We start from the raw sequence: 26,037 nt of genomic DNA, 5'->3' as shown, positions 1-26,037 counted from the left end.
CTCCAGCACTCACAACCAGCAAGTCCAGCACTGCACCCGTTCCCACCCATGCCACCCCAACCACTGCAAAACCAACATCATTAAGGTCTTCCAGAAAAGCAGACCCTACAAAGACAATCAGGGTCATCAACACCCTCCAAAAAACCTTTAACATCATCCTCAACAAGACAACAGCCAGATGTTCAAACACCCAAAAAAAAAAAAAAAAAAAAAACCAACCAACCTGACAGCAGAGGTGCAGGAGAACCAGCACTGGCACAGAGGGACACCACAGCCTGCAGCGACACCACAGCCTGCAGCAACACCAAAAACCACAAAGGAAGGCTGAGAGAAACCAAAGCTCTCCCGTGCTCTCCTTTAAATAGAGCAACAGCCCAGGAGCCCAGGGTGACCTTGATTGCTCATGGGTCTCAGGTGTTGTCTCCTCAGGCTCACCGGGTGGCCACCAGCTTGTTCCCACCACCCAGCTGCTAGTGGTCTGCTTGGTGCCTACACAGCTGGGGTGCAGGGACCTCGAGCAGGTGGAGCTGGGGTGGTGGGAGCTTGGGGCATGATCATCACGTGCCTGCTGCATCCATCACGTGCAAGCTCCAACCATCACATGTGTGCTCCATCCATCACGTGAGTGTTCCATCCATCAGGTGTGTGCTTCAACCATCACGTGCATGCTCTAACCATCACATGTGTGCTCCATCCATCACATACACTCTCTAACCATCATGTGGGTGCTCCATCCATCACGTGCATGCTGCATCCATCACGTGCATGCTGCAACCATCACATGTGTGCTCCATCCATCACGTGCATTATCCATCCATCACGTGCATGCTCTAACCATCACGTGCGTGCTGCAACCATCACATGAGTGAGTGCTCCAGCCATCACATGCATGCTCTAACCATCACACACATGCTCCAACCATCACATGCGTGCTCCATTAATCACAGCGACAATCCAGCCATCATGTGCATGCTCTGCCCAGCCAGACCTGGCTTAGGGAGGGCACGGGCAAGACATATGCCCTGGAAAGGAGGTGGAGAGGTCCAGAGGATGGCAAGGGTGTTGTTGCCTTTGCACAACACACTAGAGTCTTCATCTTCGTTAAAGCCTCCAGGCACACTCTTAATGTTACCTCTCTAATAATAATATTTCATCTGCCTTATCTGATTAGTTTAGGCTCATTTGATTTTTGCAAAACACCTTTAATCACCTTGCAAATTCCCCATCATTATAAACAGAGCCACCACAAACATTTTCAGCAATCCAAGTTTTATTTTCAGCAATCTTTTTTTTTTTTCTTACATGCAAGAAAGGCAGTTGTAAAAAAAATATATAAATTTTTAAAATATGAACAAGACAGAGGCTGAGAAAACATTAACAAGGCCCTGTGCTTTTTGCTAAAGTGCCTTCATTTCATTATCATTAAATTTGCCTAGTAATTAGATTTCGGTGCATGAATATTTTAAAAAAATGTAACAGACAGGCTGTCAAAAAAAAGCACGACAACATCAATTCGATAATTTTTTAGACAGAGACATTCATAAGCAATTAACACAGATTTCCTGGGTTTGGAGACTTTTCCTTTCTTTTCTTCCTTTTTATTTTTTTCTTCCAGTCTCGTGTTCTCCACCTGAAATCGAAAGAAAATCCCTGTAAACATCAGCATTTCCCTTTCTGGTGGTTTTTCCCTGCTTTGCCAATACGGGAAGATGATCCCAGGGCCATTTTTCCCTCGCTTAGCATGCTCCTGTGCTCCTCTCCCCCGCCTCCCACCCCAGCCCGGTGAAACACAGGCAGGCATGAGGTTGGGTCATCCATCAGACCTCCCCACTCCTGCAGGACCGGATTAAATTAAGGTTGCATGAAGCTTCTGTCTTGATCTTCAGGCATTTCTGCTGAAAACAGTGATTTTGATCACTATTTGCATAATTGTACAGTTACGTCTTCACCGGGTCCCTAATTATACGATCTGTGTTCAACACTGCTCCAGACAGGGGGGGAGGCTTGCGAGGGGGATGCTAAACCGGCCGCTCTGCCGTTATCCCTGCATCCCTGGACCGCATCCTGGCTCCAGGTGAACTCCAGACCCTCTTCCCACAGCTCCTCCCTGCAGGCTTGTGGCCACCAAACTGCCGTGGGGACAGCCCCGTGCTTACCCTCCCCACTCTATTTGTGCGTGACGTGCACCGAGGGCGATGCCAGCCCCCCCAAAAAACAGAGGGGGTGTGATTGAGGTGCCAGTCTCTGCTCTACAGCTACCCAAACAACCCCTCGCAGAGCCATCATCCTCTGATTTTCACCCAAAGGGATGCAAAAGTCGAGGCGCAGCGCCGCGAGCCCTTCTCCTGCCCACGCTGCACATTTCCAACAGGACCAGAAGATGGATGGAAAACAACATAGTCCCAAATTTTCCCCTTTTTTCCCTCCGCAGAGGTCCCAGGAGAACCTCACGTGCCAGAAAAAAAATCCAGCCCGGGGGCTGTTTGCTGGGATGATTCAAGGTCTGAGCTATTTTGGAGGTGGGGGGAGCTCAGGGCAGGTTGGACCCGTGCCTGGCACCAGCAGAGACCCCAGACCACATTTCCCACACAACTGATACGATGCCAGAGACCCCCTGGACGTGCCCAGGGAGGAGCTGGTTGCTCACAATTGCCTTCTTGCACTTGCAGGGAGGCAAATTCCTGCTCCCTCCTGAGCTCTTCACTGGGAAAACAGCAACATTTGGGTGGATTTTATTTCAGGCAGAACTTCCAGAGTTCCGGGGTTTAGTCCTAACCCAACACCAAACATTTGAAATACTCTAGAAAAGGGGCCTCTTTCCTCTGCGCATCCCAAACCCTTAAAAAATCATGGTTTTATTTCAGCTGAGCCCTCAAAACACCGGCCAGGCTCCCGCATCAGCTCTGTCCTCTCTTACAAGAGCAAAGTTTTGCAATGAGCCCCACTTGGTCCAGCTCAAGGCTGTTGCAGAGAAGTAGCCAAAATGATCTTTGCAGGTTTGAAAGAGCATGCACCGGAGCTAATAAACACACTGGGTGGAGAAACTAGCAACAAAAAACCCACCCAAAGCCCAGTTCTTCGACCTAAACACACACGGATGTTCAAAACCTGGGTCGCTCTTCTTTTTTTATGATTGCTCTCGTCACCATCATCATCTCTGGCAAATTAAGAATACACAAAACAGCCACACACAAAGAAAATCCTAGACCTCAACTCAGGTCATGCCTTCCTAAAATCTCCTTTGCAAGGTTTTATCGGCAAGAGCAGGGAGTAGAAGCAGTTGGTACAAGCAGCTGAAAGACCAAATCAAAAGCATGTGAGCAGATTAAAGAATCAATCTCTCCGTTTGATGCAGAGGAAATCCCACTAATTATAAAGAAGGGGCTTATTTCCTGGAGTCACTCTGTTTGAAGTCATCAAAACTAGTAATACTTAATTACTCTACTTTATGGAATATATAACATCGAGCCCCTTCTCCCACTTGCCGGTCCTCTGATGCCATCGTTGGCGCTGGAGTTTCCAGGGGGTTGTGGTGATGTTCCTCCTCTACCTATGCACTTATTTATTCAAATGAAGCCCTTAACAGCCCTCACACGAGCCTGTGGGGAAGCATTTAAACGTGCTTTAAAAGAAGGTTATAATGAAGAAGAAGAAAAAAAAATAATGAAAAAAAAAAATCCAGAGCGATTTAGCCGTGCAAGCTACCTGGCTATTATTGCAAACGTGTGTGCATTCTGTGCACGCCGTGCCTGCAAACATTTTCCAAATCTGGAATTTAGAATTAAACCGAACTGCAGGTATCTGCCTCATCCAAATCCTTGAAATGGGATGGGGGGTGGGGGGGGGGTGTGTGCTGAAACTCGGCCCCCACCAGCCCCTCAGCAGCCCTGCAGACCTTATTGAGCAATCTTTGAGCGCCCAAGGAAGAGAAGAGTGAGCTGCCAGCTCTTGGTGTACGGACACATCAAGATTACATTCATAGATAGAAGAAAAAAAAAAAATCCTCCAAAAAATTTTTTTACGGAGAAGAAAGAGTGACAGGTAGGCACAGGATCTTCTCAGAACTGGTATAAAGATATTTATCTTCATATCTTTATATCTTTATTATCTTCTCAGAACTGGTAAACCCATATTTAATATCAAGGAAGGTCTGATTTTCCTTATCTCTCCAGGTGGCCGTAGGGTGAACCTGGTCAGGACGTGCTTTGCTCAAGGGCCACCAACTGCCACCAGGCTAAAGCTTCTGGAGCCAGGTGATTGACGTGGAGGGGAATCACAGCTTTCGTTAAAACACAAAGAGCAATAACCATATTTTTACAGGTGGAGAGAAACCTTGAAAAAAATTGGATCCAAGAGATTCAGGTGGGAAAAGGCAAGGAAAACTTCATTTTTATGAAGTGTTGCCATTCTCCACGCGCTCCGGAGTGCAGCCCTGGCACTGAAGCCGCTCCCAGGACCTCAAGCAAAGCCATCCCTGGCAAGGGAGTGAAGCCCACGGGATCCAAACCCTCTCCCAGGATGAGATGAGGCTCTCTAAGACCATCACTTTTCTAAAGGCAACCTCCAGGGAGCAGGTTTCATGAAAAGTTGCCCATTTCCATGGCTGGGGAGCACCGGGACAGCCCAGGTTTGGGTTTGACTTGCTCAACCCTGGCTGGTTACAAGACTTTTTCCAAATTGCTCTCTTTTTCCAAAGAAGCTGGTAAATTTTGGAAGGTAGAGACAAGAGAACACCTCTTGTTCACCACCCCCACCCCCCCACCTACCTGGGGCTATAGGTGCTGCACAGCCATCACTACTAGGAGTAGCAATAATAAACCTCGCTGCTCCATCCTGGAGTTTCTCCCAAATAACTGCATCCAGGAGATGTGGAGCTATGTGCTACTGTTTGAAATTCTGCACATACCACCGCGCCTGGGGAACATCCCAGGAATGCTGCTGTGGAGTCATGGGGCTTCACAGCCAGGCATGGGGGGGTGAAAAGGGTTTGATTTTTTTCCTTTTTTTTTTTTTTTCCTTTTTTTTTTTTTTTCCCCCTAAGACAGAAAGGGAAGAAATCTGCTAAGTCCAGGTTTGACCTGACTGGGAAACGCAACTGGGCTCCATACTGGTCTGAAAAACCCCTTTTAAGATGCCTGATCTTTGTGAAAACACCAAACCAGCACACATCTCTACAAACCCCTCTGCCTGCACAAGGACCCTTGCAATTTTGCTGGGGGTGGGAGAATGGGGGAGTGCTTTGCTCGGCAGCACCCGCACCACAGGCTCAGCACCTTGGCACTCCCCGGCTCTTGGATATGCCCTTCCTTGGTGCTTGTGGCAGATGAGGTCCCAGAAATGCCCCGACGCTGCCAGGCTCTGCGGGAGGATAGATGTGCAGTGTGGTGTCCTGGGGGACGAGAGCTCAGTTTCCAGCCCAGTGACACATCTGCTCCTGGTCCCCGATACCACGTGGCCCCACCGAGACTTTCTCTGCTTTCTCTTTTTTTCTGAGAGCGAGCATCCGCGCCGAGAGGCACAGCTCAGAGCCCTTTTCTCTCCATCTTTTCCCTGCTTGCATAACGGGAATCAAAATACTATTTCCCCGAGTAACACAGGGAGCCTTCCAACACTTAGCCCCTTGCAGCTGATGGGAATAGTTCTGAGCTGGACCTGAAATAAAATTCTCCCATCCCAGTCCCTCTGGAACTGAGGAAAACCCAGGATGAGCCTATTACTGATAATTTTTTGCTCTTCAGGTCTAAGGTATTAAAAGAAAAAAAAAGAAGGATCCGCTGAGAGGTGAACATCCCTGTGGTTGCTGGCTGGTAAGAGAGCAGCAAGAACGGATTTGGATTTTATCCAGAGAGGCTTTCGAGGGCTGGAGACGTCCTTCCCTGCCATCTATCACACAGCGGCGAGGAGCAGAGCCGAGGCTGAGCACCAGGTCTCAGCCACGATGCCCCACTGTGGGTGGGAGGGAGCCCAGGCTGCACTGGGCAGCCAGACGGACTTAACACACACCCCCCCCCCAGCCCCCAGTTCCAGCCCTGTCCTACATCAGAGCTCCATGCAGCGCTCCCAACAGTGGACCACTAAAGTTTTGGGGGCTGCTTCTTTGCACGCTGCCCTGAGGCCACAGGCGATGGACGTTTCCCCCGTGCGACCTCAAAAAGGGATGCAGGCTCCAGCAAAGGAGGCGATTCCCGTTGCCTGAAAAATTGTGTTTCCCCACAAGACCTAAACCTCTCTGTAAGTTAAGCCCAAGGGCTTAAACGCTCTGCTCACGGGGGTCCCGCTCCTGTCGGCTCTGCCCTGAGGAAGGGGCGAGCGGGTCCCCAGCGCCGCCGTCGAACGGGGACCTCACCACAGCCCGGCCGCGGTCTGTTTGTCACTTTTCCTTCATTATTTGCAGTTTGTACACAGGCGTCATTAGGGATTCATTCGGTTTCCCTAGCAGCAGGCATTAGTCTGGCTTCCCTTTCCCCCTTCCCTCGCCAGCGCCCTTTATTTTTAGTGTCTTATTTACAGTTTGACAGAGTAACTGTAACCCTTGCAAGCTACTCCAGCGGCTTTAATCGGGGGAATAATGGGTCCTGTCTGGCGATGAATAGAATTTAGGGGACAGATTGTTCCACACTCGCCCGGTGGGGTAATTTATTTATGTGCGCACTTGTCAGGAGGAGAAAGGGACGGGGGATCTGTATGCACCGAGGACACTGCCAGCACTGAAAGGGAAGGGAGAATGGAGCCAAACGCCCCAGATCCCGCTGCCCCCCCCCCCCCCTCCTCCGGCAGCTGAATGCCTCCGGTGGCCGTGAACTTGGAGGGGCCGAAAGCCCCATTCCCAGGCCCTCGGCACGTCAGCGGGGCCGCCGAGCGGCTGGGTTGCCGGCAGCGGGGCTGGGGGCTCCAGATGGGTCCAGCCACGGTGGGCAGCCCTCCCCGGCACTGCCCCGCATAGCCGCGGCGCGGGGAGCATGTCCCATAGCAACGGTACAGTAGCAGGAGCACAGCGGGGGTCTGGGAAGAGAGGCAAAGCCCTCGGAAAAATACAGGATGGGTCCAGACAATGGCCCCCTCTCATATCATAAATTACACGGCAGCAACAAAAGGGGACGGATCCTGCCCCCTTCTCTGCTCCCACAGCTTGTGCACTCACTGGGTGCCGCTGGGCATCCTCGGGCATAGGGAAAGTGGCGGCATGAAGGGTTTCCAAAGGAGGGAGATGGTGGCATTGTACCTCCTGGCCCATGATATCTCCTTCACTCATTCCCTGTCCCTCAAAACGCATCTCCTCCGCTCCTCAGCATGCCCGCTTTCTGCCCCAAAATGCTGCCGAGCATCCACTGCCTGGGTACCGGAGTTGTCCATCACATCGTGACCGTGATCCCTCGGCCAATGCTAACCATACCCAGGATGGGGGAGAAATGGCTCCTGGTCCAGAGGTGGGATGCTTTCTCCTTCTTCCACTCTTCAGAGAAAAGGCCCTTTTGCTCCTTTTTCCTCTCGGTGGCTCAAGGCCGGGAGCGTTTTGCATCTAGAGCAGATAGCAGCAGCATCTCAGCTCAGCTTCTCCCATGAGCTTTTGCCTGGTGATGGCTGGGGCCAGAGCAGGCTCCATCGCAGCCCTCCCTGGGTTCCCATGCAAAGCAGGACAACGGGATCCACCAAGCGCCAGGGCCACCGCAAGCAGGAGATGGTCCCCCTTAGCAGAGAGGATTCATCCCACCGAGACCCGGAGAAGAGGTGGGACAGATGTGCAGGGTGTCCCCTTACACCCACAACCACCAGGCAGCATCAGGCTAAAAGAGAAGGGGGGGGCTCAGGCTGAACCCACCCGGACCCAGGCACGGAGGTGCTAAAGCTCCACCAGAATTTGTTGCTGATGTTCTTTAAACTTGCCCCTGCTTGGCTTGGTTCCTACCTACTCTTGACACCTTTTCTTCTTAAAAAAGCTTTAAAGTTAGCGTATAATTACACTTCCTACCTAAGCAAAGACCCTTTGTGAGTTGCCAGTGTGGTATAAAGACACCCCTGGTCTGGCTACACACTTTTTACCCCCATCTTGGCTGCAGGGGCATTTGCCTTCACCGCTCTGTTGGTAGAGTCAGGAATGAAACCACCATGGCCACAGATTCCGACCCCCGTTAGCAGCAGCCACGCTGGTACGGAGCATCTTTCTGTTCCTGGGTTGTTTCTTTTTTTACTGGTTTCCCAGAGATGCTTAGAGCTGGGTGAGCCCCGTGAGCCTGAGCGTGGGCAGACGTCCAAGCAAGCACCCAGACCCACCTCACCTGTGCCAAGTTCCTCTCCTGCGGGTGAGGATGCTACAAGGACCATGGCTTCTGGCTATGTTAGACTTTAACCATGCAAGGAGCAAGCTAGGAGATGGCCTGGGAGGACTAAACCAGAGAGAAAGCACCAAAGATGTCATCTCCAGGGGCCACGGCGCAGAGAAGTACAAAGTCTCCTCTGGATCTCCACTGGCCGGAGGACAGCCCGTGTGATGCTCCGTGCCCAAAGGTGATGCTCTGGCTGCTTTGGGAACAGGGGTCTGACCGATGGCCCCCACAGCCCAGGGACATGGTTGGTGAGAGCCTTCAGCTAGCACAAGCACCTGGGAGTGCTGGAGCAGAGCTGCATGTGGAGGTAGAGCAAGGTGGGGGCAGTGCCCAGACACAGGGGCAGGACCTCATCCCAGGGGCTGTCCACCAGCTCCTAGCTGAGGGACACACTTGGACCAAGCGCCTGTTCCAGGGAAGACCTTCCCCTTGGCAGAGAGCTCAATCATGGAATCATAGAAGGGTTTGAGTTGGAAGGGACCTCAAAGACCATCTAGTTCCAACCCCCCTGCCACAGGCAGGGACACCTTCCACCAGCCCAGGTTGCTCAAAAGCTCCATCCAATCTGACCTTGAGCACTTCCAGGGACAGGGCAGCCACCGCTGCTCTGGGTAACCTGTGCCAGCACCTCACCACCATCATAGTAAAGAATTTCACCCTAGAAAGGAAGGATCAAGACCTCTCGTTGCTCAGCTGAACTCAAGCCAAGGCAAGAGTCCTTGCATACACTTCAAAAATGCAAGAAAAAGGGTTTTGCACCAGGACCCGGTGGGGCTTTTCACTGCCCCATGTCCTGCAGATGCGGGAGCCCAGCTCCTGAGGGTCGAGGGCAGCCCCTGCCCCACTCCATCCCACCGTGAGAGGAGAGCGGTGACGATCGGCAGAGAGACCTGCGGCATGATTGCGTTGGGCCTGGAGGGGGAAACCTCCTCGTTGGGTACAATGACTGTCTATTCTGCTGATCACAAGCCTAATCCTCTTTGGTTTTTAATTGGCATTTGGGCTAAGCTGATTTAAACCTCTTCACCTTGTTGGGTCCCCCCTCCCCACTTCTTTCTTTTCTTTTTTTTTTTTTCTCCTTTTTTTTTTTTTTTTTTTACCAAATAACAACGCTGCCATCACCAAGTCCCCGGCACAATGACATCTTTGTGCGAGGGCGAGAGGAGAGGAAAGGGGAAGGGAGGGGGAGAAGGGAAATGTGCTGAACCCACTCGGAAACAATGCGGAGTTTGTGATTCAGACTTGACCACTGGCAAAGGACCCGCTTCAGCTGCGCCTCGTTAATAAACACACTGTCCCTTCCCAGCCCCTCTCCCCCTGCCCATCACCTCCACCTCAGGCCAGCTGCCCACCGGCATGGGTTCTACCTGTGGTCCCCATCCCTGATGGATGCAGCATCCCCGCGCCCCGATGCCATCCGCCGGAGCGGTACCCACATCCCACCCCAGTCTCACCAGCGAGCTGCCCACGGGGCGATGCGCAGTGCTGGGACGGGGATGTCCCGGTGTCCTCTCCGCCCCACGTGTCCCCAAACCGGTGCTGGTGTCCCCACGCTGAAGCCCTGTGCTGGCCAGCAGCCCTGAGCAGCCTGGCTGGATGCTGGTGCAAATCTCAATCTACGTTGTGCTCCAGACCAGGGTCTGCTGGCAGGAGGAGGAAGAAGAGGAGGAGGAAGAAGAGGAAGGTGCACATGGGATCAGCTGTGGTGAGGGGCTTCTGCTGAGGGTCCCACAGGACAGGTCTTGCTGGCAGATCCTGCACGGCCAGGGTCTCATGGCTTTTGGAGGGTGGGTTTTTTTCCACTTAGCCCCCACTCCTGGGTTCATGTTCTAGCGAGCCAATCTGAGTTAAAAACAAAAGCAACGGAAACACTTTTATTATCCTCTTTCCATTTAAAAGACAAAAAAAAAAAAAACAAAACAAAACCAACAACAAAACCAAAACATCCCGACAAAAACCCAAGGAGCCCTTTGTTCCTGCAGGTGGGAAAGGAACCTCTCACCGGGTTTGAGGATTAAGAGTTAACAAACCCACCAGAACAGAAGTTAAATACAGAACAAAATCCACAATCCACGGTTGTTCGAGGTTTGGGTCCAGCGGAGGGTGAGGAAGGTGCTGGCAACAATGGAGCTTTTGGCTCCTCTTTTTCCCCAAAATGTTGTCACCATGGTCTCGCACCAGATCCCAAGCATTTGCCGTGGGGACACTCAGCCCATCCCACCAGGGTGCCAGTGCTAGAGACTGCCCAGTGTAAGAGCTTATGAAAAAGCTTTTTTTAAAAAAAAAAAAAAAACAAAACAACAATAAAAAAAAAATAAAATCCACTTACTGGGAAATTCCCTGAGAACTTTCCCCAGGACCAGAGACCTGCGATTCACCAACCAGAAAGCAAGCAGAGCATCATGTAGGGTGAACCCACGCTCCTCCCTGGCAGGGAGAGAAAGAAAAAAGGATGGGAAGGCGTTAAATGTCAGCCCAGTCCTCCCCGGGGTGGATTACACCAGTACAGGGAGATTACAGCCACGTTTCTGGCACAAAGTGGGAAGGAGGAAGAGGGAAGGTGACTGGAGAACTCTCAGCATCCTCACAACTGTGTCGGTTCCCCACGCTGAGCCCTGGGGAGATGCCCCGGTGGGTCGTAGCCCTGTAGGGAGAGAGAGGAGCTGGAATCTGCTCCAGGGGGATTGGAAATAGGGGAAAGCTCTCGTTGCACCGTCACCATCCCTTGTCCCTACCAAGCATGGTGCCAGCCAATGGCCTGCTCTGGTCATAGTAACAATCCTGCCAACCCCAAGTATTCAAGAAATTACAAGCCAGGACTGAAAACTATAAATCTAAGTCAAAAAAACACCTTTTCCCCCGACTCCTCCTCATTTGCCTTCTGGGGAGCAATGTTCTCCAGGCGTCCCTCCCTGCCCAGGGCAGTGGTGGCCCCACCAAGGCACTTGAAAGCCCAAACCAAACCCACCAGCACCCTGCAACTGGGGGGTGGGGTGGGATTTATCCAGGCACCGGCAAAACCGGGCTGCCCCAAGAGCCCTTTGGGGTGGCCAAGCCAGGGCAGACCCATCACTGGTGGGAGCTGCCTCGAGGGAAGGGGCTTGGATCAAATGCAGAGTGAGGAGCCCCCCGTGATGAGCCCAGTGCCCCTAACCTCGGTGCTCCGCGAGGTTTTCCCCGTGCTGATGCAGGAGAACTCCAGCATGGGCAGCATCCCTGCCTAAAAATACCAAACCCGAGCAGCCACAACCTCAGCTGCTGCTCCGTATTGCTTTGGAGCATGCTGGTAGAATTATTTCTTATTTTAAGATCATATTAAAATTCACTTTATATATTTTTTTTGTCTGTATAAACTGCTTTTGTCCACGGCTATTCACAGGCTACGCATGGATTTTAATGCCCAGTGTAGAATTTACTTGGCTTGTTTAATAAAGGAATGCACTTGGACCAGGAAAAGAACCTTTTCTCCTGTCCATGAGCCCCATAAATCATTGATAACGCTACAGAAATCGGAGAGACGATCAGATTCTGTGCAAATAAAGTGATGGAGTGCGAGTGGCACTGGTGGGAGGACAGCAGGGTTGCCCAGCCCCGTCCTCTCCTTCCAGCCCCACTTCTGCCCCACTCATATGCCCCATCCCAGGGTAAGAGGGAGAAAAAAAGGAAGGAAAAAAAAATAATACAATCCCCCAGTGTGGACCAAAGGTTATAAATAAACGCAGTGAGAAATCAACTAAGTAGATGCAGCTTAGCCAAATAGCTAAGAGCCTTAGCGCATTTTTGCAAGTTTTAGGCAACTATTTCCCATTCCTGACTAAGCACGTTTGGCAGGCAGGGGTGGGGGAAGCGCGTGGCTGCCCACCCTTCGCAGCTCGGGCTGGATCTGCTGCCGGGGCCACCCCACATCTCCCAGGGACCCCCATCTCCTTTGGGTCTGAAGCATCACCCCAGGTGGCAGCGGTCGAGGCCACCAAAAGGGATATGATGGTGACGGTCACCACATCCCTGGTCCCTTCACACCTTACAGATCCCATACGGGACCAGGACTGAGCTTCCCGGGGTGGGGGGCAACCCCAGTTGGGGCACAGGCATCAGTCCACCAGGACAAAAAAAAAGGGAAAAAAAAAAAAAAAAAGTGATTTCTTTTTCTTCTAAGAAGAAATTTCTGGTTATTTTTAATCTGCTTGCAAAACTCCCGTCGCACCAGGGTTAAACTCGCTCAGCGTATTTAGGCTTTTAAGTTTCCAGGTCTCATGGCAACAGAGGGATGGGGAGAAATTTAAAAAAGAACAACAAACCCGGCCTCATATAACATCAATTTTTTTCCCCTCAACCACAAGCCTCTCATAACTGGGACCTTCAGATAAAAAAAACCCACCCCAAAATATTTCAAGTGCTGTAGTAAAATTAATCAGTTCACACCAGGTCATCTGTTTCAAAAAGTGATTTTTTCTCCCCCCTCTCTCTTATTAACGTTAGTGCGATAACTTGGTACCCACAAATCATCTGGACCAGGTGAAGCCTCTCACGCCTCTGCCCATCACACACAAGGAGGGGATGAATTTGCTCGTGTTTCACATTTGATTTTTTTTCCCCCCCTCCTAAGCAGCCACAAAATGGTCTCAGCAACAGAAAAATGAGTCTGTGGAATTTTTCTAGTAAAAAAAAAAAAAAAAAGAGGGGGATGGGGGAAAAAAATAAACAAACAGCTGTTTCCCTAATACTATCGCAGTACACAAAGAATTAAATGTCATCTATTGCGAGCAGGAAAAAATTCTGCAGCCGAGCCTCAAACCCTGCAATATCCCCATGTGGCGTGGAGGTCATTTTAAACGATAATTAAAAAAAAAAAAAAAAAAATAGATCTGGTAAAAAAAGACCATACGTTCGCCTTTGGTGCCATCCCCGCCGCGAAAACCGAAGCTGAAACAAAAGGAGGTTGATTTTTGGGGTGTGGGTCGGTGCTTTGCGCGTGGCCAAGGGGGGTTTCGTGGCCGCGACGCCCCGTGCCGTGACCATTGCCGGCGGGAAAAGGCAAATCTCTGTGGATGAGGCCCGGGATGAGCACCCCATGGAGCCCACTGCCTGGCAGCGAGGCCGTGGTACCCGGGGCGCAGCGGGCGGGCTCCATCCCCATCCCTATCCCCATCCCCGGGATGCTGCAGGGATGCAGCCGACCGCATGGCGAGGACCAAGGGGGAAAGAGAATCGGCCATTTTACACGTCGGCTGCCTAAAATGGTGGCTCCCACCTTTTTTTTTCCCCTTTCTGTTACCGTTTTCAGCACGCATGCACCCGCGGGGAGGGGAGGGAGAGGGGCCGCAGCCCCCCGCGCGCGAGGGCGCCGGGAACAGGAGCCAAGATGGAATTAGAGGGAGAAATTAAAGGAGGGGAAGGGGGGGAGAGGGAAAGGATGCGCTTCGCCTCGACACACGGCCTATCCGCCGTGTTGGGTTTTTGTGGATCCTGCGGAAGGGAGAGGCAGGAAGGCATCGAGGGGGGGAAAAAATGGGGGGAAAGAAGGGGAAAAAAAAAAAAAAAAAAAGCGCGTTTGGGTGAGGATGGCGAGGGGCAGGGATGCGCGTGGGGTGCGGGGAAAAAAATCTTCCCTTCTTTCTTCACCGACCCCCCTTCGCCCTCCCCGCAATCCCGCTTTGACTTTTCCCACAGAAGTAGCCAACCTCCAAGAATGCAAATGACATTCATTATGCAAATGCATGCAAATCAGGTTTAACTATCGGAAGAAGGGCTCGGAATTTCTAATGGGTTAACTCTTTCGCGCACCACCAGGATAATAAGAGCCCCGTGTCTTCCTTGGGGCTTTGTGTTTCCCTGGCCATCCCTGGGCACCCCGACCCACACCCCTCGGCGGGTGCCCCGCAGTCCCCAGGGAGGGCATTGGGTGGAACAAAGCACCAGAAAAAAAACCCTAAAAAAACACCCCAACAACAACAACAACAACAAGAAAAAACCCAACAAAACCCATTGGCGTGGGAGCGGCTGCCCCTTCGTTAAACGCGCCGGCAGGAGACAAAGCAGGCTTAAATGCAGAATTGGGAGAAAAGAAAAAGGAAAACACAAGCAAAACACAAAAAGAGAAAAAGGGAAAGAAGGGGAAAGGGGGAAGAGGAAAAAAAAGGGAAAATAAAAAAAAGAATATTCATGGAAAAAAATAAAATTAGAAAGGAAAGGCAGAAAAAAGCAGGCCGCTGTCGGCAGAAGATGAAACCCTCCCCGCGATGCATCGGCAAAGGGTTATGGCAGCCACAAGGGTTCGGCTGTTTGCATCCAACGCGCTTGCCGGGATGGGCGCAGAGCCACTGTCTCTTCGTCTGCTGGAAAAAAACCTCACGAAACGCACCGAAATCCCGTGCTTCATTTTTTTGGAGGTTTAGCGTTGAGTTAAAAAAAAAAAAAAAAAAGAAGAAAATTAGACAGTTTCCCCTAGTGCTGAATGAGCCTGTTGTCCTCCGAGGAGGGAGGGAGGAGCAGAGAGATGGTAGCGGTGGCACCGGCGCCCTGAGCCGCATCCCCGTGACCCGCCCCAGCGCCTTGGGATGCTCCAAGGGCATCGGAAACATGCGACTCGTGGGACCACCACCCTGTTTCTCCAAACCACTGGAAAAATCCCGGTTCCCCAGCCCAGCCCCAAAAACGCAAAGGCCCCAGCGCCAGGAACCAAAACAGGGAAATCCCGGCTGCGTAACCTCACACTCCCCAAAAGGAGGGATTGTAGGAATGATGAATATTACAAGGAGCTGTAAAGCAGAGAAATCAATGCATTGCATAATTCGAAATATTTTCTAGTGATGCTGTCATCGATCAACAACCATAACACATTTTAATAGTACCGCCATGGTTCACCCAAAAATTACGCCTCACCTGCGCTAAAACCTCCTGATTTTTCTATTATTTTCTAGAGCTCCTTCCCATACTCACATTCAATATATTTTTTTTTCCCATCTGCTCAAAAACTCTTCGTCTTTTAAGCTGAAGGCTGTTGGGAGCAATGATCTGTGCTAGGGCAAGGATTTCCCAAATTTGACGGATTTGGTTAGAGAGACGGTAAAAAAGCTTGCTTTACAGGCAGTCTGGTGTGCTCAGAAATGCAGAAATCCAGAACTACTGGCCAGTTCTAAAAAAAAAAAAAAGCCCACCTTTTTATTTCATTTGTCTGGTCCCAGCCTGGTAGGGCCTCTGCGGAGTGTAAAATATTCCTTTCGCAAACCTCTAGTGTCCAAAAAGAAGAAAAAAAAAAAAAAAAAAAGGGAAAAAAAAAAAGTGAGTCAGGCTCTTTCCTACTGAAAAAAAGATGAAGGGGGAATAAGTAAATGAAATAATAATTTTTAAAAAGACGGTAATTTGGGTCGGTTTGTTTGGTTTTTGGCCTCCAGCACGCAGGCAGCTTGACAGCTGCGCGCTTTGCTCTGCTCCCTTCATCTGTTTTTGACTCCAAGCCCCAATTTCCAGTTCCCAAGCTGGAATGGGGTGGGTTGTTATTTTTTTTGAATAATTCTTGGAAATGATAATTTTAAAAAAGAAAAGAAAGGGGGGAAGAGAAAGCCAAGTGCAGAAAAAAAAAGGGCTGGGGGGATGCTGGGGGGATGCTGGTGCGACTCCGGTGCCCAGCCGGTGATGCTGGCGCCGACAGCTACTTATTGCTAATGACTAATATGCAACATCATTATCATATCACGGTGCTGAGAAAGCAAACTTCTCTAATGCTTTCTTACGAGCACACAAATAGCATGTAAATTGTCATTTACCCGGGACGGTAACTAGTTAACTAGTTAGGATTCACTTAGCAAATACCTGGTGGCAAAAGCATCCCTGGAGCTGCGGCAGGATGGACGTCAGGCTGCTGGAAAGAAAAGCAAGTTTGGGTTTTTAGCACAGGGTCGGCAAGGGGTGCTGCAGAAATTGCTTAATTTCTTACAACCTCCCTCACACGGTCACGTGAAAAAGGAGTTAGGCACCATTTTCAAGACTGAATTTTACGTTTTTAATTTTTTTAAAAAAATTTTGTTTGTTTGTTTGTTTAAACAGCTCCTGCTCATTCACCTCCCTCTTCCTTCACCTCCTTTCTCCATCCAATTTCACTACTCACATCTGTTTCAAACCCACTTGCTCTGTTTTTTCCCCCCACCGTGATGCACCTCTTTGGCCCTGGAAAACATTTTTGCAACCCGAAAGCACCAGGCTGCAGCCTTTGGGCAGAGGGGTAGGAAAAGAGGTATTGCGGACATTTGCAGCCTCTACATCACAAAATTCAACTTTCAAAATGTTTTAATCACTTGGCATTAGAAACTGACTGCCAAATAACACACGCTGGGAGTGTTTATCCACACAGGGGGTGGAATGGATCCTGGCAGCTTTGACAGCGATTCCTCGTGCAGAGAGCTCTGCAACAGTGCTGGAAAGAAGGAAAAATAAGAGGAAATACATTAAAAAAAAAAAAAAAAAAAAGTAAAAATGGCAAAGGCAAGGTATTTCTTGACGATATGTTTTTCTCAATGAGGCCCAGGGGCTGCACATCACAAGATGTGCGACGGGAGCGAAGCGAGCGGCATGCTGGACCACCGAGCATCCCCCATGCAGCCGCTTTGTCCCCCATTTCCACCACCAGCCATTTCAAAAGCCACGAGCGCCTCTGCCCAGCCTTCACCACGTGCCAAGCTGTCTTCTGCTAAAAAGCCCCCGTTTCCCTCCAAAGCCCCGTTTTCCCTCCTTGCCAGGGGGGATGATTTCCACTGGGGATGCTCAGCACTCGGCACAGGGCCCTTCCTAAGCACCGCCATGGGGAAAACATGGGCTGGGAGAAGGCGCTGCTGGTCTTTGAAAGAATCCAGCATCAGATCATGAAAAATCAGCAAGGGCAGGAAAAAAATATCCTAGACAGAGCCATGTGGAAACACCAAGTCCTTGGGATGGGACATGGGGCAGCAGGAGCCACCACTGGGAGGGGAAAGCCCCCAAAGGCTCCAGCCAGGTGCCCCAAAGAACCTTCCCAATGGAGAAGAGCCTTGAAAATCTCAAATTGCTGTGGCAAACCTCTTGGTTTTCCTACTGAGCAGGACTTTTTTGGGTTTTTTAGGAAAGATCTGGGCTTTGGGGCTATTACAGGTAGCAGGCGGCTTCCCTCCTTCATGGCCACTGGGGCCAGGATTCACCTGGGGACAACCCCCCACTTTCGGGGATGGTCCCGACTTTTCACCACTCCTGTTCAGGGCGAGAGGAAAAAGGAATTTTGCAGCAGCGACTCAAACTGCCTCGTGATAGTTGATGCAATGGGATGCAACGGGACCTGGAAGAGCCCTTAGACCACAAAACAATTCCCCCTGGGATTACAGAGCAGATTTGGGGTTTGATTATCAGGTTTTTAAAAAAGCAGGAGGTGAAGGCTTTTGATACTGTTATTTTTGGAGGCAGGTGCTCCTGATACTGTTATTTTTAACCGGTTTTAACACATGTCACTCTGCCCTTTTTTAAAGCCAGCTCAGCAACCTTTCCAGGACCAGATTTTATTTTGCCAAACTCAATTTTCCAACGCCTGGGGCTTGCAGATAACCCTCCCCAAAACCTGCTGAATTAAAAAAAATGGGGAAAAAAAAAATCAAACCCACCAGCCTTTTTTTTTTTTTTTTTTTTTTTTTTCTAATTTTCCCAAAGAACCAGAGAGGCGTGAGCACTCGAGAGTCAAATTTGCCCAGGACCTGCGTCCCCTAAGAAAGCAGGGCTCATTCGCCTTCCACAAACTCCGCAGCGGCAACAAAAGTCCCTTTCAAGCCCTTCCAGACGCAAGTCCTTCAGCTCAATTAGTCAGGCACACAGAGACACAAAAAAGCCTCCCATTCAGGCTAGTGGCTGGCTGTGGAGGACAAGGGCGAAGAAAAGATCTTTCTCCCACGCTTTCACTGGGTGTCATAACAAGCAGAAAGCCCTCTTACGGGGGGATTATTGGAGATAAGAGTCCGATGGAGGAGCTGGTGCAGAAGCTGGGGAGGAGGGGATGGGGTTTGGAGGTTGGAGCTCCCAAGGTCGGGTGAGCACGGCCGCCGGTAGCGTTGAGCTCCATCACAAGGAAAATTTTTTACAAAAATTACGATATTCACACACACATGCACCCCGCCCCGGTACACACACGCGCAGAATAATCCCGGTTCTCCATGGCAACCTGCTCCGTGGCCATCCCTCGCACCGGAGGAGGGAGGCAGCTTGCCTTCGCCCCGGCTTCACCAGCAGCTTGCCCTGGTGCTGGCAAAAGCCTCGGCCGAGGTGGGCGGCAGGGATGGGCAGCGCAGGCAGGGCTCCTCTCATTCCCTGCTTTTCCAAAAAGAAGCCGTTATCTGGAACCAGGAGTGCCAAGGAGATACCTGGCTCCGTGGCAAAGCTCTCCCTCCAGCAGCCCAGCCCTGCTGATGCTTCTAGGGAGGGGTGGGTTGAAGGTCAACCAGAACTTTTTTTAATTATAAAAAAGAAAACAACAAAAAAATAAGGTGGGGGGGTGGGGTGGGGTGGAACTTGGTAGGTTTTGTTGTTCAAAGCCAAAACAAAGGGGGAGAAGGGAGAAAATTCTCTGGAGAATGGGGTTTGTCTGCAAAATCACAAAGGGCTCAGTGGCCCAGAGCCACCCATCTTCTGTCATACCCATCCTCTGTGGTACCCATCCTCCGTGGTACCCATCCTCCGTGGTACCCATCCTCCGTGGTACCCAGCCAGCCCAGCGGAGCACCCCGAGCCCTCAAACCTCCCGGCAGCCAGAGGGGTCAAATCCAGCACCTCCCAGCCAGGCCCGAGCAGGTAGAAAAGTCCTCTGGATACCAACAGTGCCTGGAGGGATTAATCAGAGCTCCCGAGTGAATTACGTGCCTAATTCCCTTGAACCATCCAAGTTCTATTCCTAATTCCCTACGGCTTTTCCATTGACTCCACAGGCGGCTGCGGAGATTGGTGCACTTCCACACATGATTTGTCTACCAAAACAGGGGAGAACAGAGACAAATTCAAAGCAAATGCTAGAAAATTTAGGTTTTTGGTTTTGTTTTGTTTTGTTTTTTTTTTATCTCCTGCTCCGAGCCCCTGCAGATCGCCGCTGTGGGGTGCCCCCCGTTCCTGGCACCATCAAGGAGGGGCCGACAGGAACATCCAAGTTTTTTTACAAGGCTCGGGGAGGGGATATAAACTCTCCAGCTCAGGGACAGAAAGCCGAGAAACTCTCTCAGAATATATTATCCCATAATTGTAGGGTTTCAAGCACTTTCCTCCCAAGCAGCTGGTGCCTGCTGATGCCAGAGAAAGGTTATTTGGCCCAGATGCATTCCTGCCCCGTTCAACCGGGGAATCCCTAAAACAATCCGCTCCTACGAAATGCCGTAAAAGCTGAGTATTTCACTCTTACCTAAAATAGTAGGTATTTACTAAAAGCCAAAGGAACAGATGAAACAAAGCAGGCACCTCCGGGAGAACACTTCCTCCTCTCCAAAGAGCACCGAGTGCCTCCAAAAGGATGATGAGGATCCGGGGGACCCCTTTGCTCCTCCCCAGAGCTCACACAGTGATTCAGGAGATATTTTTTTTTCCCCCCCCTCTTGCCCTAAAAGGGCAAGTTTTGAGCTTCCAGCAGGCAGGAACCCGCTGAAGGTCAAATTAAAGCTGGTTTACCTGCATCGACCCAAGCGATGCGAGACCACAGGATGAGCCCCCAGGAGCAACACATGGGGCTTGGGGGCCAAGCTATCCCCCCACCCCAATAAATACCTTTTTCCTTCCCAACACTTATTAATCAGCTTTTTTTGGGTTGGGTTTTTTTTTTCCCCCTCGGAGAGCCTGCATTTTCTCCCCATCCCAGAGCAAGCTCCACCTCGTGCCCTCCACCTGCCCGTCAAAATTCATCGCATGAGACCGAGCGGTTAAAGCCAGCAGATGCACCCAGCGCGGATGCTCCCCCCTGCTGCACCAGCATCCTGGCACGACCCCCTTTGTCCCAGCTCCTGCGGTCCTAAAAGCCCTGAAAGTAGAATTAAAAAGATTTTTACACCTAGCCTGGGCTGTCAAAGCCGAAGCTCAGGCCACGGCCGTGGCTGCTGGGTGAGGATTACACAGCTTAGCTTTACAGTTACAGATGCCAGGTCCCAGGCTGGTCTCGGCTATAGCAGGATAAATCCCGGAGCTATACGGCAGCACGAGACTGCGATCCACTGATAACCAGGGATGGATTTGGCCCAGAGCACCGACCCAAGACCTCCCCATTAGCCTTCAGCCTTCAGGACATCAGGACGTGCCCCCGGCCCCAACACCAGAGAGGGGTCCCTCGCTGCGGCGGGCATAGGGCTCCTAACCCGAGACTTCCCAGCTCTTTTTCTGCCAAACTAACCACTGTCACCACGGTTTGGTAGGTGGCTGGATCCCACCTGCCCCCAAGCCCACCGGTTATCGCCCTTCCTGCCTGCCTTTGACAGCGCCAGGGGAAGGGCAGTGAGCAGGGAGGTGTCGGGACTCACACGCACGCATCCCTTCCTATCTCCATCCCTGAAAATCCTGCAGGGCAAGCCAGAATGCAGCCCCAGGACTATTTTTAGGCTTCCCCCCCCACCCCACCCCCAGCTTCCCTGCCACGATGGCAATGCTGTCACACAAGCCTGGGCCAGCAAAACCTCCCGCAGCGACGCGGGCGAAGGGGAGAGGCGATGCTGCCAGCGCGGGCGGTGAGCGCCGCAGCTTCGCTTTCACATCCAATCACCCCGGCTGCATCTGAGCGACCTGCCCGCTGGCGGCCCGTCTCCTCCGAGCAGCCTGAAGACCACAGAGCTCATCATTTTCCTTCCAGCTGTCCCTCCCCACCCCCTCCAGGCCACTGCCACCCTCTTCCCCTTGGGCAGGGTGCGGGAGAGCCGTCCGGTCCCATTTGCTGGACACCCAGCGGCATGTTTGCACCTTGGGATGGCACGAGGAGGGGGGTGGGGGGGGTGGGATTCAAGAAATCCCATCTCCCTATTCCTCTTGCCATACAAAGACGGGCATTGGACACCCCAAAGCCATCGCAGGGCGTTGCAAACCACCTGGCAAAGTGCCGTGCATCAGCAGCCAGTCCCGCATCCGCAAAGCCACGACGGGGATGGGGACGGGGGTCAGGGCGAGGAGGCAGCTGCCTGCACCCCTCCTCCCATTTGTGCAGGGAAACGGGGGGCCCTGGGGCCCCCAGAGCTCAGGGTCTTAATTCCGAGCATCGCCCCAGCCTCCGTTCCCACACACCCGCCACTTGCTGAAATTAAAGCAGGGCCTGATCTGATTCCTATGGCGGCTTAACGCGCCCACTCAGCCGGTTTATCATAATCCCGACATAAAAATCGTTCCCTTGAAAACGCTCAGGGGTTTTGAAGCCCTGATTGTTTGAAGAGGAAAGACTCTGTTCTCGGCACAAAGACGAGCTCCCCTCTCAGCCCCGGTCCAGCGGCTGGAGGCTTCAATAAGCATTTTTGACCCCTGTAGGTACCGATGGCAGGAAGCCTGACGCTTTCTCTCGGCGCAGAAATCACCCCCAAACCCAGCCCGACAAGGCGTCCCGGGCTGCGTGTCACATGGACATGACACCCCAAAAAATCCTGGAGCTTCCAGGAGCGATTCTGGGAGCAAGCCACCAGCCCTGCCTGGAGAGCACCTCCAAAAACCATCCCGTCTCCCATGCAAAACCACCTGTGATCACTTGGAGGAAGGAAATGGATCGATATATTAAAAAAAAAAATATATATATATATATATACACACACATATATATTTCTCTCCTATCATATCTCCAGGATTTCTTTGTGGTTGCGCTGCAGTGCCATTTCACACCTGCGCATGGGACCGCGGTGGGAGGGAGATGCTGGGGAGGAAAAGGGGCAATTCACGCTCTGAGGGGACCTCGAAGGGCTTGAGCCATCAGGGCCTCCTTTTGTTTTCACTTTAAAATTGTGAAAGGCCAGCAGAAAATTCCTTCAGTCAGGAGACGTCTGCTTTCCTCAAACGCAAAAAAATCCTGAGTGTTGTTATTATTTTTTTTGAAATTTTTTAACTATTTCTCAGTTTGGGGCGGCGATTTTGCTAATATTATTTATGAAAAATAGAAATGTTTTTGCTTTCCCCAAGAAAAAGTCAATCTCCACTGGCAGCATTGACCAGCACGAGTATTTCTACATGTTTTCCAATCCCCTGACCCGTGGTGTTGATCGCAGCGCATCGCTCGTACGATGAGCGCGGTGCAAAGGGGCTTTGGACTCAACAACAAACTGAGCCGCTGCGTTTCTGCCTCCCTGGCATAAGCATTAAAGACGGGAGACTCAACAGCAAGCTCTTTCTTAGATGAAAGTGATATATTGCATGAAATTAATCATTTTCAACATTTATATTTGTATAGGCTAGTTCTTCTCAATGACTCACTGAACCACAGAAAAATTAGTATTGCACTTGCTCCTTTTTTTTTTTTTTCTCCTAAGCCTGAAAAAAAAAAATACGTGGAGAGCTAATCTCTCCACACCAAACATGCAAGCATATCTCCTCTTAATGTCTCCAGCAGTTACGTGGCCATAAGGGAGAGCGAAGTAGACAGTGCTGAGTGTGAAGCAGTCACATCATAGTGTCCAAGCAAGCTTAAATGGCCACATGTAAGCAGCAATTTGGATCAACGTCACGCCAACACGCCAGGCTTTCTCATTGCCCGTGTACTACGGCAGCAAATCAGGGAGAAAAAGGGGGGGAAAAAAATGCGAAAAAAAATATTAAAAAATCAGCTGTTTGCAAGACTGTTCCAGTTTGTGTTCCCAAAGGCCTTCCAGAGAGCTGAGCTCACAGCCACGCAAGTCCCACCACTGGGAATGGTCACCCACCACCACCAAAAATCCAACTGGAAAAGAAGAGTCCACCCACACGGTCAGTGCCCCGAGACCCCTGGGGAGCTGGTGGCCCCCAGGGACCCACCAGCAGAGCGGCGCGGCGTGAAACCGGTCCCCATCCAGGCTGGGAGCACAAAGGGATGGGTGAAGACCTAGAGATGCTTTAGCCCCGTGGTGTCACCATGTTCCCCAGCAGAAGTGGGGGTTAGCAACCATTTCAAAGGGCACTTATTGCAGCGGGGGATGAGGTGCACAAGCTCCGGAGAGCCAGGGTGGCCACGGTGGGCTTGAAACCCATCCACCCCATCACCAGCCAGCGCGGGCACCTCCTGCCCTTGGGTCCAGCCCACCATGTATCGGCACCCTACGCTGCCGGTTGCTAAATTCCCAGCCAAATTTCACCCTCGTCCCCAGTTCGCATCTCCCTGTCCCTGCTCATGCCTTTGTTATACCCAAGCCAGTGACACCATCACGCAGCAGCCTATGGCGGCCCCGCACAGACCACGATTGGTCACCTAGGAACACCAAAAGATGATCACATAGCATCTCTTCCAGCCTCTGATTGGACAAAAGGGGCTTTTTTCCACCTCCCCCCCCCTCGAACGAAGACACCGGCCAATGGTGGATGGCACATGGCAGCTCACCAGTGCTCAGCCAGCAATAAATGTCCCTCGCCCCCCGCGCACACAGCGCTGGGCGAGCCACCGCACCCCTTCATGCGAGGACTTGGGGGCCACCCACAGATGCAGCCCGGTCCATCAGCCTGGTGGGCACCGGCTCGATCGGCAACTGCTCTCCTCTCGGCTCGGTCTGCCTTGGAGGGACGAAGGAGGAGAGCTCCGTGCGGTGACATCCCGCTGTCACCAAAGTCAAGGGCGTCCAACTTCATCCTACGAGACGCTCAGGGTATGAGCATCCATGGAGGATGCTCTCTCCCCTTCCACACCCCAAGGCTCCCATCCTTTCTGGAGCTGGTTCTCTGGTACCCTGTCCCCCACAATGTCCCCTTCCAGCTGGGGACGAGCCACCAGGCCAGGTGAGCGGCGCTTTGCGCTCGCCCAAGGGAGGAGCAGCAGCAAGGCAACAGAGAATAGAAGAAGAGCTTGTAAAAAGTTCCCTACGCCCCTGCCACCACCGGTGTGGGCTGCAGGAGCAGCGCCAGGAACAATAGCAGCACCTAGATGAACCTCGGAGGGAAGACAGAAAGGAGGTTTTCCTCAAGCTTTCCCCCAGCAGCTCATTACAGGGAGTTAACACACGCGCTGAATTATTCTTAATTACGGGGCCATGGGTGGGCGGGGGGGGGGAAATACCGTGTTTATTTATTTAAAGTAAGCAGATGAGCAGGATGAACCTTTCATATCACCCCCCGAACTAACAGCCTCTCCCCAGACAAGGTACCAAGAACAGTTTGGGTTGGGTTTGGGTTGGGTTTTTGGGTTTTTTAAAAGATCCCGATGAGCACGTGAGCGAAACGAGCGGGTCCAGCACAGGTCCAAAGCCAGCGCTTTTTCTACCTCTCTCACAAGAGGATTTTCACAAAGTTGCAACGCTATAATTGCTCCTTTCCAAAATTAGTTCGGGTGCTATCACCCATATTTGTTCTTTATTATTATGAAGTCTTTTTTTCCCCCTCCCTTGGAATCACCATTCTGAGATTAATATATAAGCTTAATCCATCACAAGAGCTTTGTGTTCTTCTAAGCAACATCAAGACACCTTTCCAAATAGGTTGCTGTATTTTGCAGGTGGCATCTAAGGCAACCAGTCTGACCATTAAAAGTGAGTGGGAAGCACCCAGTTCACCTCTTTGACCCAAAATTCCCTTCTACAGTAGAGCAGGTAAAAAAAAAAAATAAATAAAAAAATCTGTTTCCTTAAGGAAGAGGTTGACATATAATCCAGTCAAAGGGGTAAGGACCAGCATGAATTTGCAGAGAGGATAAATTAGACAAAATCAAGTTCCCCAATTAGTCTCATGTGGGTTCATACACAAGTTAGAGATATAATTTTTTTGTAAATCCCCGATCTTGGAATCTTGAGTCCATTCAAAGAAACGTTCATAGACAAAGGGTTAAAAGAAGAAAGAAAGCGTTGGGGTAGAGGTGCTAGGGAAGAAAAACAAAGAAAATTGCAAGAAACCATTTTCCAAATCACCATATCCTTCTTTCTAATCCTGATATCAAGTTATATCTGTCAGGGAAGAAAATTAAACATGTAACAGATAGGGAATGGGAGGGGGGGAGGGAAGAAAAAAAGAAAAAAAAAAGAAAAAGAGAAAGCGCTCGTATTTGCAAAACAACCATTAATAAACATTGCTCTGTTGCTGCTTTATTAAACAGATAATCCAACACAGTAATCTGTATTGATTTATGGATTCTCTGATGCTATATGACTGGTTACGCAATGAAAGTTCATCCTTGATCTGTAGTCTGTGTCCTGGACTTAACTAATTCATAATCTGATTGGAAGTTTTACTTTGTTAATTCAATTACAGTTAACAGCCGAGGAGAGAGCGGCAACATCCTTGTCTTTCTCAAGACAGACGTTTTCTTCACATGCACAGAATCAGTAAACTCTTTCTTAAAATCATAGGAGGCAAATAGGTTCTTTTTTTTTTTTAAAAAAAAAAAAAAAAAAAAATCCTACCTCGGGTTTTAATTCCAGTCTCAAAAAGTTGTCTTTTTTTCCCCAGTTTTTTTTTTCCGCCTCTCATTTCCTTTCTCTTCCTTTTTTTTTTTTTTTTTCCATTTCATTTTTTCTTTTCCTCCTCTTCCTTTTGATGAATTTCCTTTCTTCTCCACATCCTCCTCAGGCGTGTAATGGGGTTATTTTTACTTTCG

At 50.8% G+C, this 26,037-nt stretch overlaps 1 long non-coding RNA gene across 2 annotated transcripts; it reads right to left on the bottom strand.

The window, feature by feature from the left end:
* Positions 1-1,252: 1,252 nt before the first annotated feature.
* LOC121080076 lies at positions 1,253-25,988 on the bottom strand. Of its 2 annotated transcripts, none has more exons than XR_005825262.1 (5): positions 25,844-25,987; positions 16,137-16,185; positions 10,654-10,751; positions 9,779-10,166; positions 1,253-1,630 (listed from the first exon to the last, which is right to left on the bottom strand). It is a non-coding gene; the product is annotated as an uncharacterized LOC121080076 (long non-coding RNA). The 2 variants fall into 2 exon arrangements; XR_005825261.1 differs by having other exon boundaries at positions 1,611-7,784; positions 25,844-25,988.
* Between the last annotated feature and the right edge of the window lie 49 nt (positions 25,989-26,037).

Source organism: Falco naumanni, chromosome 20, assembly GCF_017639655.2.
Source record: "Falco naumanni isolate bFalNau1 chromosome 20, bFalNau1.pat, whole genome shotgun sequence".
Classification (NCBI taxonomy): Eukaryota; Metazoa; Chordata; class Aves; order Falconiformes; family Falconidae; genus Falco; species Falco naumanni.
This window is presented reverse-complemented; position numbering and strand designations above follow the sequence as displayed.